The sequence below is a fragment of the Ovis aries genome, chromosome 1, assembly GCF_016772045.2.
Source record: "Ovis aries strain OAR_USU_Benz2616 breed Rambouillet chromosome 1, ARS-UI_Ramb_v3.0, whole genome shotgun sequence".
Taxonomy (NCBI): Eukaryota; Metazoa; Chordata; class Mammalia; order Artiodactyla; family Bovidae; genus Ovis; species Ovis aries.
In genome coordinates, this window is record NC_056054.1 from 57843444 (window position 1) to 57853549 (window position 10106).

A 10106-nucleotide genomic window follows, 5' to 3' on the forward strand; every position below is an offset into this window, starting at 1 on the left:
AATTTTAAAGCCAAAGCATTCTCCTCAGGTTCTTGACACCTTTGTGAGTTCCTAAACCTGCCCATATATACACTCAAGTTCTCTTTCCTATACTCATGCCATGCCATGCTAAGTTGCTTCAGTCGTGTCGATTCTTTGTGATCCTGTGGGTGATAGCCCATCAGTGTCCTCTATCCATGGGATCTTTCAGGCAACAATGCTGGAGTGGGTTGCTATGTCCTTCTCCAGGAGAATCCCCCTTCCTGACCCAGGGATCAAAACCCACGTCTCCTGTGTCTCCTGCACTGCAGGTGGATTCTTTACCACTGAGTCACTGGGGAAGCCCTTCCTATACTCAAGCCCTTAGGAAATACCTGAGGGTCCTTACACGATCTTACCATGAACTCTCAGTATAAGTTTGGGTACTATGATGAAGAAATTCTACCTGAAATATGCAGTTTACATAAATAGCTTATTGAGAGGTCTCAATTGATATGAATATTTTTTTTCTAAATCTCTGCTATCAGTCATGCTGTATTAAATTTCAGTGCTTCAACTCCTAATGAGAATAAGACAGTGTTCAAATCTCTGGATGCTTTTGACAATTAAAACATGGTTCAAGTTGGTTTAAAACTTCAGTCATGTAACTCTGTAGAGCTTCATAGAATTATTCCTCTCCCAGCAGTGGCTGAGCTTCTGGGCATGAGGAATGTGAGTGGAGCTAGAAACATCCATTTCACTTTACACACCTGCCTTCTGCTTCCATTTTGGATGTTGGGTTAGAGGAGAGAGCTGAAAGGAAGAGGGCACACGTCTTGTTTAAACAGGGCAATAGTGTTGCTGTTTCTTTGCCTTGCACTGACTGGCAATGCCTTGTGTATCATCACTGTTTGAATGTGGACCTTCATGGGCTGCAGGTGGCTCTTTGGGTGGCCCAGTGACCACCCAAACTCAACTCTTCAACTCCTAAATAAGAGTATATGTGCTCTCTACATCCAATATTGGGGTGACCTAACTTAAGTGAGGGACCAGCAATACTGCTTTAGTTCAGTTAATGTTCCATGGCTTCAGACTCAAAGGAAATTCAAATATCAGTACCCATCTTAATCAGAGATTGGTAGTTCAGGCTGAACTGGAACAAGTTATCTAGCATCTTTCCTTTTCAGCTTTGACTTTGATGTAAAAACCAGACCGAATACCCTATAATATTTAAATTTAAAAACTGCATGAGACACTATATAAAGTATCATCAAATTGACTAGGGTAAATGACAGTTCCACAATTTAGTATCTGTGCAACTTTAACTAAATCACAACATCTCTGAGCCTAGGGTTCTTCAAATGTAAATTGAATAATGATAGTCCCTCCTACAAGGTTAGCTTATGGATATTGACAGGTTAACTATAGGCACAAAAGTTATTTTTTGAAATCCAGTTATCTGTTTATGCATTAAGTTTAAAATTGCAGAAATATTAAAAAAGCATAAAATTTTTATTTCTGAAATTATTTCACACCTAGATATTTTACACCAAAGCTATTCATTTCTCTCTGAATGTTTTCCAAATAGATTTTATACTACTTCTCATTTCTTGGGAGAAACTGTAATTTTGAAGATGATATAAGCATATCAGCATTTTCTAGAGCAGTGAGTCTCAATTTTTAGCTAAGAATTACTCACATATATGTTCAAATGCATCAATCTAGGTGCACCTCCAGATATTGTTTTAATAGAACTACAGTGAATTGTGGATCTGTGTTTTGACAAACAGCCATTCCTTCCTAAGAAATTTGAAGCAGGTGATCCCCAGACTGCACTTAGAGAAACATGGTTTTAAGACAAATGCCAAACTCTCACCAATGGATTCCTGTGAATGTTTGCAGCTATGTATATCTTATAAGGAATGCCTTGCACAATAGAAAAGAAAAACCATAGGATTGACTTGTATGACATTAAAGTGTGCCTTGACAATTGACTCTATAGTTATAGAAATTATATTTTCAAGTAATTACAGCACTGTATACTTATGCACAGGCAACTCTATTACAAAAGCAGAGTTTCTTACAGGTATAGAGGAGAAAATTGACCTTGAAAGCAATGAGGCACTGAATTATAACTACATCTAAAGGAAAAATCACAAATCCCTATTTTTGTTGACTAAATAATGGACACTTAATAAAAGAAGTAAAATCTGTAAAAGCAAATTAATTTTTCCTAAGCATACTTTCTTAGAAAAAATTATTACATTTTATCTCTATGCTAAATACAATGGCATATGCAAAATAATACGCTAGCAGGTGCTATGCTAATTATTTGCCTGGAAAGTTTTAAATCCTTGATTTAAATTTATGAATTTTCTTTTCCTCTGTCTCTGTCCCTCTCTGATTCAAAACATTTTCCTTAAACAAGAAAATCATCTGGGAAATTTAGCATTTTGATACAAACAATATTTTTTTCTTTTTATCTTTCTTCATCTTCCCCCTAACCCTCTTTCCCAATGGCACTATTCTTCAACAGGTACAATGAATGAAATATCCCTGCTTTCAAATAAAAAATGCACTGAAATGGTAAGTGGCCATTCAGTAAACACCAGTGATCATAATATTGAATTTTTAAAAAAAATATAATGGATTATATAACCATTTTGTATACAACAAGGCAATGATGCTATAAAAGAGTAGGTCTTTTGTTATGAGTAAACTTCTGTATATTCAGGTAATATTCAGGAGAGACTGCTCTATCATCTCGACTTCTATGCGGAGAACAGATTTCTCTGTGGGGACAAAATTTGTTGGAGAATTCTTTGTGCTTATCCTGATGTCTGTAGCAGTTCATGATTTTGCAACTGGGTTTGTACTTATTTAAAATTATTTTGTGTCTAAACCAGAAAATTTGTGTTGTCTAGATTCAATAGGATTTCCCATAGTACTTCAGATCATTAATAGAAGCATTACATATAAGACAAATTTGTTCTTGTATCTCTTCTTGTACAAAGCATAACTTTGTCCTTCCAAGAGATCAAATAGCCTGTGTGAACCTTATGTTATTCTGCCCTTTCTCAATATTTAAAAACCGATGCCTATCTCTTCAAGAGCATAACTGTTTCTCTAAGTTAAAAAAACTCTCAGTTCAGACTTGGCCCATATAAACTCTATTGAATTTTTCAAATACATATTGGGTTAATAAAGGACAAACCATGGAAGGCTAATTTTTATAAATATCGAAGTCTACTTTGATCCTGATAACCTACAAATGTTCAGCATGAGTAAGTTTTCATGGTCAGCAGGCAGTGATTTTGATATTTAACTTAAGCTCTAGCTCGATGTGGTTTATTTCACTTATATGATGATATAATGGCAGGGAAAAATTGAAAACAGCACAAGGGTACAAGGAATGACTTAGAAGGCACTTTCCGTTAGGCTCAGGGTCTGCATCATTTACTAGTCATTTCAAGGGTTGTCTTTGTATGTAAATTTATTTGAAGTAAAACAAAAACCGAGAGAACAATTTTTCACTTTATTTTATCTACTTCCCTTCCCTGCTTTTTTTTTTTTAAAAAAACCTGGGTTTCCTTTTTCCATCACTCTAAAGGTTCTGACTCTGAACAGAGACTATGTCTTTCCATCATCCTAATAATGATTAAATGAGATGAATGAAGATGTGCCTATATATATATATGTACTGAAAATGGCTATCTTATCTTTCATTATTTAAATAATAATAAATAGCAACCTTCAATAAGTGCCTTGTAAACTCAAATTCCTCAATTTTCCCTGAGTCATAATAAATCCTGTCTCTAATTTGTAGTAATCAATGGCCTTTAGGCTCAAATGGAAAGACAGAAGTGTGTCTATAGAATTTATGTAACATACATATGGAACTTACTCTATTCCATTTGGATGCCTTTAGAAATCAGAATAATCCTTTTGGAAGGGGTCATGGGCTGGAAGGGAACATGAGGAGTCTTTTGGGTGCTGATCTTTTAGTTTTACTTGACCTTGCTGTTACTTACATGGCAGTATTCAATTTGTGAAATTTGTTAAATTGTACATTGATGATGTATACACTTTCTGTGGGGCTTCCCTCATGGCTCAGTGGGAAAGAATCCACCTGCAATGCAGGAGACACTGGTTCAATTCCTGGGTCCGGAAGATTCCCTGGAGAAAGAAATGGCTACCCACTTCAGTATTATTCCCTGTGAAATCTCATGGACAGAAGAGCCTGGTGGGCTACATTCCATGGAGTTGCAAAAGAGTCAGATTCAACTTAGCAACCAAACAATAACATGCTTAAATATATATATATATTATATATATATATAATATATATATATATATACACACACACACATATATATACACACACATAAAACCTAGAATTTCTTACTGTTAGTAACGCGGACATTTTGGACCTCATAATTCTTTGTTCTTTTGGGTTGTCCTGTGTATTGTAGAATGTTTACAACTATTTCTGACCTCTACTTAGTAGAGGCCAGTAGTATGCCCCTTCCCCAGTTGTGACAATCAAAAATGTCTCCACATTTGCCAAGTCTCCTGGGAAACAAAATCTAGAGAATATGTAATAAAACCTGTCACTGCAAAAGACTATGAGTCAGATGTCTAGAAGACATAATTCCTTAAGATATGGTTATTATAACATAGCAATGAGTTACATTGAAGTAACTTATGCAGGTTGGCTTTACTTGCAATTCATGCTTTCTTCAAAATCATTAAAGTTTATTGCAGTTTTGATACACCATCTTTCCCACTGTTTAATGTTCATGAGTAGCTTCTACAAATCAAATACAGCCAATTCAGAAATGCTTTTGACAACTGATTGATTGATTAATCTCAGTTTTGAGCAGAATAATTGGCAAGAAAAGTGAACCCATTATAGGACTACATTATTTATAGAAACAAGAGGGCTCAAAATTACCTGCAAGACAAATATATGAGGGTATTCTCTATTCTGATAACAAAATGTTCCTTTACAGATGACTGTTAAGGCAGACACGGAAGTAATTGAAAAGAATGAAAGTTGCCAAATATCTAGGTATGAAGAATTACTAACACAAGTTCAAATTGTTCACAAGTGTTAAAAATACTAGTGACTAGGTTATTACAGAGAAAGGCCAAACAAGAAAGTCTGAGATAAAGTGCTGTGGATAAAGATTCAAATAACAGGTGTTTTTTTTTTTTTTTTTTTTTTTAAGAAAAGAGCATTAAAATTCTAAGCAAACACTTCAAAATGCTGCAGCACCAAACTCACAAACACCACCAAATCTTGAAAACTCTTTTTATTAGGACAAAATTCTTTTGGTTTAAAGGGCATCAAATATGTTTTCCTTTGACTTTTATTTTATTTGCTACATGTATTTTTTCTTTAAAAGACAACTTACAGCTTGAGAAGAAAAATAATGCCATCAGAATTCAAAGTTTCACCAAGAACTGTTTATCAGTGTTTCATTCTGTGCACTCAGAGCATAAATGCTTTCTTTTTTTCCTGAAGCCAGATTCAGATCACTTACTTGAGCTGGGCCTGGGGGAGAAACACAGCGTGTATGATGAGCTGATTAATTACCAGAAATCGAATGCCTTGCAGTCAGGAACTCTGCGCTTGAGAGCAAGCATCAGGACTAGAGGAATGGTGAGATCCACATGCATGCATGGACAGACAGGAACACACCTCAGGGATTAAGTTTCACTGTGGCCTGAAACAAAGGACTTAAGAACGATTGTTTATCCTTGGCAGGGTGACCTACAAGATCTGTTTTTCACAAGGCTTTCCGCATACAACTTTTAAAGTTGAAGAGTCCACATTAAATCAATCTCAAAAATTTGTCATCTTAAGAAGAAAAAAAAAATCTATCTGATTCTCTCATTGTTTTTCCACCCCTTTTCATACTCCATGAAACTTAGGTAGTAATTCATAATTAAAGGTTAGGATATGTCTTATTTCAAGCCTTGTACGCATAAATAGAATCCTTTGCAGCTGTCTCTTAGAAAGAGCCCCTCATTTAAACAGGAGTGTGTGTCTACCAGGGAGAAATAAACAAAGACAGAATAATATGAAATGTTGGGGACAGTATACTGCCAAGCCCTGAAAACTTGAAAGCTATTGATAACCATAGATTGGCAAGATCAGCCTGCTGGCAAACTTTTCTTGTCTTCAAAGCTCACAGAAATATGCAGCTTATTCCCTGACTTCACTGTGTAGCTTGGCTTCTTTTCCATGCCTAATACCCATAAAACCCCCATTAAAATTACAGATCCATGTGTATAAGAAGGGTAAGGTCAAATGGTCCAGTACTGAATTCTCACACAGGAGACTATGCCTATTTTTATTTGCTGGAGTCATTTTAACATTTTGGTTGTGAAAATCATTTGTTTCCCAAGAAATTGCTTATGCAATAAACTTTCTGCCTTCCCCCCCACCACCCCGCAACGAAGCACCCAGAGATCTAGAGCTGCAGCACAGCTGTGTTGCTTCACATGGAGGCTCATTTCTCAGAAAGTTATATCATGAGATCCTGTAGATCCCAGCTTCATTACTTCAAGTCACTGAAATACCTGAGACTTTCTCTTAAATAGGTTGATTTTTTCTTTAAATCAAAACTATTAATTCAGAAGAGCATTAAGCCAAACTTTTTGAAATCATTCAAGTTTTTCTGTCTAGAAAACAGGTGGATTGTGAGCTTTGAAATTAAAATATAAAATTATTCCTTAGTATTGACTTTGTTCTCAGCTTGCCTTTGAAAAGTCATTTGGCACTAAACCAGTGGAGAAAATGACAGGAGAGTTCCTCAAATTTGGGGGAAGAGAAATAAGTCAGATCTGTACTATAAATATTTTAGGATTAACTGATAATATAAGTGGGATCCACGTTTGAAAGGTACATGCAAGAGAAAACCAACATCAATAGGAGAAAATATGTGATGGGAATGTTTTAAGATGTGCGTGGCATTTGTTAACTCTTGTTGTCCTGTGGATGTTCTGTTTGGGAGAGCTCATATTCTCCTGACCCACCAGTCCAGCATCCTCTGTCCCAGAAGGCCTGGAAGGCAGAGGAGGGCACTTCAGTCTGGAAGTTAAGACTCCAGTTGCCCTTGTTTGAAAGGATGCTTACTAAGAACCCAACTGCCATCTTAGCTGGTGATCCTTTGTTACTAATTAGAGAATTGTTCATCTCTCCAAGGCATAAACTTCAAGACTGAAAACATTTGCAAGTATGTGACTTGCAGAGGAACTCAACACATATAACCTAGTTTGACTAGCAAACACAAGGAAAAAAATCTAGAAAATAACTGTTAAAATAACAATGACTGAATTTCATCTCAAGGGATGAAAAATGAACAAACCAAAACAAACAAAACTGTTTTAAAAGATGAAATTTGTTTTCAGTATTCTCATACCTTTTTCTTTCTGCCAGTTTGTTTTTTGTTTGTTTCACTTCTTGTAAGTACCGATTTCAGGCTTGCTTTGTTGCTTGACTATCCTATTCTACCTTTCATTCCCCGGTGATTCACCGAGTCTTTCCTCTATTTGCTGGGGGAATATACTTATGAAAAAGCCAATCATTTCCTGGCCCTAAGTAGCTCATATATGTACTCTCAGTGTCCAACTTTCTATTCCTATTCGTTAAATAACCCCACTGTCGTTTCCCCTGTTTATCTTGTCCCCATATTTCTTTTACTTTTTTTTTTTCAATTACCTGCAATGTATTTTAAGGATCTTAAATATTTATGGAGTTCCATATATTTATCTGTGGTGTTGCAATTTGTTAATAAGTTGGAGGGGATTTGTTGACTATTGTGCAAGAAAAAGAAGATTTAGAAAATTATTTTCAAAAATACTTTTCTCTTTGGACAAGTGGTAATCACTTAGGGATGATATATCTAATTCTGGACTTCTCTGACATTTTGGAGAAGTGTAAGGCTCAAGAAGTATAAGGCTTACAAAATTACATTTGAGTTCAAAATGTATTGTAGACTTCCCTTGCTTTTGGCAGAAAATTTATCCCTCTAATTATGTTTACCTTAGGCTAATATTAAAATTGGTTTGCATTCCTTCACATAAAAACTGCCTCCAGGAGAGGGCACAGAAAGAGGGTCTTGACCCAGAAAGAGGCAAACAAGGGACAAGTGTGCCCAGGGGTGCAGATTTAACCTAGATAGTACAGAAAGTGGATAAGCCACAAACATAGAACCAAGAGGCACGTGTCTCTAAAAAGTGAACTAGAAACCTTATTAAACTTTTCTTTTTTGCTATTGTTTTTCTATTTTTATATTCTTTATCTGTTTGGATAAAAATCATGCAAAAACTATTTCTTAGTCCACCTTTTTAATGTTAACTTTACTTTTAGCTCTTTAGATGAAAATATTGTAATATTTGGTAATCCAAAACAAATTACTCACTTGCTTTACTTTGGCAAGAATTTGAGTTATGCTTCCTCTCTCTTTCTTCTTTTTGCCCCATTTAAATGCATTTGAATATAACTTGGATGACATCTCTTCTTCTTCCATCATCATTAACACTCTCTAGGAAATAATAGCAAGTGTAATTAAACCATGCTTTTCTCCAGTGAGCTCCAAAGGATATATAGTCATTATCTCAGGTGTCGACTTACTATCTCTGTGAAGTAGGCAGGAGATAGGTATTACTATTCTCATTTCACAGATGGGGAATATGTGTCATTGAAAGATTAAATGAATTGTCCAAGGTCATACAGTGTTCCTCTTTAGAATCTACTGTTTTGAGAAATGGCCATGTTGTATCTTATTAGCAAGAGATGTTATTACTAATGACTATGATCAACATAAAGGCTTCCATTAAAGTCTTCCAAGTACAAAGGAATAAACTGTTAGATCAAAAGACACATATTAAAAGAAAATATATTCTCCCTAGAGTTTAAGAGAGACACTCAAGTCATTTAATAGTGCAACTTTTATTAGGCCCCTATTATGTGCCATATACTCACCTTCCACTGGGGATATTACTGTGAAGACTCAGTCCTTGTTTCAAGAAACTTAAGATGTATTGAGTAGAACTGGTGTCTTTAAAAGATGCTTATATTTATTTGTAAGGAAGTATATCAGGCTGTGTGATTATATACTAAAATGCTATTTTGGCCTTGAATTTTTTGGTATATATTTTAAAACTTTCTGATTTTCCCCTTACTTCCCAAGTCATATGGCTCATGGGTCATTGAATTTATCTCTAAACCCTTTCCGCAGGGGTCACTTTTAATTCTCTACAATACTATATTAAGTGAGAACTAAATGGCAAGTGCTCAATTATATACTGTTAAAAAAGATTTTAGAATCCCTATGTTAGTATCTATAGGACTTTTATTATAGTAGACAAATGAAGCTTAGTGTTCAGACTCTTCTCACATCTAAGTTGGAGACTTAAGGATGTTTCAGTTAGACTGTTCATCTCTTAACATCCAGTTTACAGGTTGAATGTCTTCTCAACAAGTATGTCTTTAAGGTCATATTCTAATACCTTGATCATTTCTTTGGTTATTTGCATAAGTTTTCACAATGCTGCTTTCAAAATCCCTCAGTCTTCTGAGATATTCTTCCTTTCCCAGTTTCCATTCAATCACAGAGTAGCTTTCAGGAATCACTTACCTGTGTCCTCAGTGATGCTGCAACTCACCACCTTGGAAATGATCCCTTATACTTTCTACATGGGCATGGGAATATGGCATGGGGACATCATTAGATATTTTAGGTAGTTAAGAAAATCAGCTTATGCCCAGTGTCTAAACAATATTGATAGTTTTATCTAAACCCAACAAGCTTCTTTTCACTCTTGCACTGACTTTTAGTCATTCAGCTCGAAGGTGAGTACTGGTTGCTAATTGTACTTTCAGCCTTTGTGTTGCTCTAGTATGAATACCAGGGCTTCCCTGGTGACTCAGGGTAAAGAATCGGCCTGCCCATGCAGTAGATGCTGGTTTGGGAAGATTCTTTGGGTTGGGAAGATTCTTTGGAGAAGGAAATGGCAACCCACTCCAGTATTCTTGTCTGGGAAGAATATTGTTGTCTGGACAGACAACCTGAAAGGCTACATTCCACGGGGTCACAAAACATTGCACATGACTTAACAACTAAGCAACAACTATG